The sequence below is a fragment of the Xenopus tropicalis genome, chromosome 1 (genome assembly GCF_000004195.4).
Source record: "Xenopus tropicalis strain Nigerian chromosome 1, UCB_Xtro_10.0, whole genome shotgun sequence".
Classification (NCBI taxonomy): Eukaryota; Metazoa; Chordata; class Amphibia; order Anura; family Pipidae; genus Xenopus; species Xenopus tropicalis.
This window is the reverse complement of record NC_030677.2, coordinates 162,207,580-162,211,860: the sequence shown is the minus strand read 5'-3', so window position 1 is coordinate 162,211,860 and position 4,281 is coordinate 162,207,580.

Genomic DNA, 4,281 nt, shown 5'->3' with positions numbered 1-4,281 from the left:
AACAGCAAACAGGAATATAAGTACAAAATATGCTTAGTATTTTCCTATTGTGTTAAAGCAAAGATACTGCAGGTATGGCATCTATTATCCAGAAGCCCGCTATCCAGAAAGTCCCAAAGGCCATCTCACATAGACTCCATTATAAGCAATTGATTCTAATTTCTGTATCAATAAAACAGTACATTGTATTTGATTCCTAGGATAAAAGTCATCCTTACTGGAGGCAATCCTACTGGGTTTATATAATGTTTACATTCGTTTTTAGCAGATCTAAGGTATGGATCCAAAATTATGGAAAAAAAACCAAGACAGGAAAACCCCAGGTCCTGAGCATTCTGGGCAGCCCTAGGCAACCTGGTCGACCACTGCACCTCCCCCCCAACCCCCTCCCCCCCCAGATGTGCTGCGGTGTGCAAATGCAGTTCCGTCAATCACACGGGGGTCATTGCTCCCACCGTATAATGACAAGCAGAGCGTGGACTAGGAGGAGGCAGGAGAGGCTCCTGTCTGGTGCCTGTCAATCGTTGTGCCCTAGGCAAGTGTCTCTTCTGTCTACCCCTAGTCCTGGCCCTGCACCCCACAGCATAGTCACATGTATTGCCCCACCCGAAGCCCAACCATAGCCCAAATAGATAGAACTAATAAATGGGCAGCTGTCATAATCATGCCCCATAAAATAAGCCCCCCCAATTGCCCCCATGTACCAGTGCCAACCACCATCATATTGCCCCCATGTATTTGTGCCAGCACCCAACATATTGCCAGACCATGATCTCATGGAATTACTGGATGGGCTCTGGTCCCTCTAAAGCAGGGGTGTGAGCCACATTCAAATGTGGCAGCCTACAGGAGGCTCTAGTTGATGCAACTAAAACTTGCCTTCAAGCCAGGAATTGAAAAATGAGCACCTGCTTTGAGGCCACTGGGAGCAACATGTTGCTCAAGAGCCACTGGTTGGGGATCACTGGCCTAAATGACCAGTGGCCAAGCAACAAGGCTGGAATTGCCACATGTGCCTGTGTATGGCTGCCTCAGCGCATTGCTATATGTGAGAAAGAGAGGTTTTATCAGATGTTATTGCCTGGCCTGCTTGATGAACACAAATCTTCAGATACAATCTGCTGCCAATGTAGTAGAACCCATACCAATATCTATAGAAAACTATGGGGAAAGGAAACAGTACATATAAATAGGCTGCACTGTCCCTTCCAGCAGGAAACATTCTGCCGTGAGAAATGTGTATTCTGTAAAGGGGAAGTAAATGCAGATCACAGAAAACAAATGTGGTTTCAACTTTCACAATGCTCACACAGCTAACTACAGCAGTGTTACCTCCCCAAACATTCAGCCTGGTGATTTAGACTTGGGGCACCCATCAGTGACACAAAACATATGCCAATAAGGTCTTTAAAGGCAAATTGGGATCCCATACTCAGCCTGAAAACTATAGGCCTGTTAGTCTGACACCAGTGGTAGGAAAGCCTTTGGAAGGGGTAATAAGGGATAAGGTACTTGAATTCTTTGCAAATTAAAATACTTTGAGTTTTATGTGTAACAGAACTAGAATGGCAGTGGATGTCATCTACTTGGACTTGATAAAATAAGGCACAAAAAGTTAATGATAAAATTGAGGGATATTGGCCTGGAACATAATATTTGTACTTGGATAGGGTTGAACTTGATGGACTTTGTTTTTTTTTTTTTTTTTAACCCAACTTAACTATGTAAGTCTATGTAACACCTACAGCAGACATTCCTGTCTACAGTTAATTGTTGTGAGAGTGATCCCTAAGGTGCACTGTTCAACTCTGAAGGAGCACTGAGCCACTGTCCACCTCCCATCTTGTGTGTTTGCCAGACAGGATAATAAGTGGTTAAGTTGCTTCCTGAGTGACTTAACACACAAGCTATTAATAAATGCTTATGTACTAAACAGGCCCGGTCTAGACCTCTCTTGAACCCTTGCCTGCATTGTCACAGCAGTAACTCTCCATGCCTTATGGATAATGCCACCCCCTCCAACATTTACTCCTGGAAACCTTTGTACAGGGCTCCGTTTCCCATGTGCCAGCAAACATGCATTCAGCTTTATGCATTTAGTACTAAATAGCAAGCTAAGTGCTGAGAAAACACAAGACTCCATACTAAGCTGTAACTTTTATAGTTTTATATTGTTTATACAAGTTTTATTTACAGACAGTTGTGGCCAAACCAGCCATCTAAACTGTCATTTATATAGAACAATTTAGTACCAATATCTCTTGTTACCGCTGCCCTAATACTGTGCATTATACTGGATGCCACATAGGGGTGAGCTGACTTGCCCATAGCCCCACCTGCCATAAACTACTCGGTGCCTTTAGAACCATTTCAAATGAATGTTAATCAATACAGTGGGATACGAGCCCAAGGGTGATGGCACGTGGGGAATTGTGTAGCCCGTCCCTTGTTTCCTTCCCACGGGCTAACATGCAAATCTCCAGTGGTAACAAATAAACAGCACTAAGTTGCCCAGAGCTGCCTTGCGAGGGAACATCGGGCTACTTCAGAAAGCCAAAGCGCTGCATATGTCACCCCACTGGAGCGATTTGCATTGAACAAGCAGAAGGTATTTTTTCAGGAGCAGGTTAATCAGAGCATGAACTGCTTTTCCCATTAATATGTAGTGAGGAACATTAGCACAGCAATGTCACCTCTGAGAGCAGTTTTATTTCCATGACTATTAAAGGGGTAGCTCATAGAATGGCTAACAAAGTGTTCACCTACCTCTTCTAAATTCTTTTTATAAATTGCAGGTGAGGAAACAAATGACTTGCTTTGACTTTCCAAAGTAGTCTGAAATTGGCTCGCGAGGAAACTCTGACTGCTAAGAAACCCTAAGAAACGTTTATGTTTCCCCACCAGCATTTTACTGTACATTACTGCCAGTGGGAAAGCATTTTCAGGAGATTAGTTGCCCATGGTAGTGCTGATTTATCACAGCCAAATAATCTATACATTTGCCAGCCAAAATAAAATATTAGAAAATGTTCATATTAAAATAATATGTTAAAATCATATTTACAAAACAGTCCTGACAGTTTAATTGAAGTGCCAGCAGTGGGAGATGGCATGGAACTGAGTTGGTACAAAGAGTCTCAGAGCAGCGAACAATTCTTCTGTTTCCTCTTCAGCTTCTGTTCTCTCTTCATAGCGTTTAGCGCAATTAAAGTGGCCTCTTTAAAAACATTGTCTATGTTCTCCCGGTACTTGGCAGAGCACTCAAGATATTCTGCAGCTTGTATACTTTTACATGTGTCTTCACCCTGTAGAGAGGGAGGATATCTAACCTATAACCCTCCAGCTGTTGCTAAACTGCAACCCATGGTATCTTACCAACAGCCAAAGGTTGGAAGGGTATTTAAAGTGATACTGACACGAAAAAACAACTTTTTAAAATATGAATCTACATAAAAAGTTGCCTATAGGTCATGTTGATTATTTTTTGCTGATAGATTTGCTTTTGTAAGTAATTGTTACTTGAAATCCCAAAACCTGACTGTTTTGCCAACCTGACTGTCCCTTCTCAGCCTGACAGTTACAGCTTCTAATGCTAACGGCCCCCTGCTGGACAAATATGGCAGCCCCCTCATAGAGGAACATGGGGGATCAGATAGGGAATGTAAAAGTTTGGACAAATACTTTTATGGCAAAATTATAAATAGCATGCAAAGTCAATGTTATGACAATGTTATAAAAAAGGTTTAATTTCTGGTGTCAGTATCACTTTAAAATATTCATATAGTATTGTGCAATGGGCTCTTAACACAGCAATATTTTAACATCTCTTATGAAAGATAGCTAGAATAGACAGCTTAGAACTTAGGTCTGAGCTAAATGACACCAAGCTCACCAGATATTATTACTTTTAGCATATTAAGTATGCTGCTCATACAGCAGCCTGTACCATACCAACAACTCCTAACTCTTGAGGCTGCACTTGGTCCGTAGTTTAGAGAGCAGGTTTTTATACGAATAGCTAATTGCAAGCGGGTGAGGCTGCGCTTGCCGGGCCCCTCCAGAGAATATATTTGCAGGGGGGGGATGGCGAGAGCTTCTTACGCCACTGGACTGCCCAGGCCCATACATGCCAGATACGTAGATAAAAGTTAGCACAAATACTGATTAAACCTTAAGATGTGATGGTGGGGATCTCAGAATGGTGACTCTCTGGCTATAGGCTGGACACAATTAGCCACTCACATGTAAGCGGACTACTAAAACCAAAAATGAATATGATGA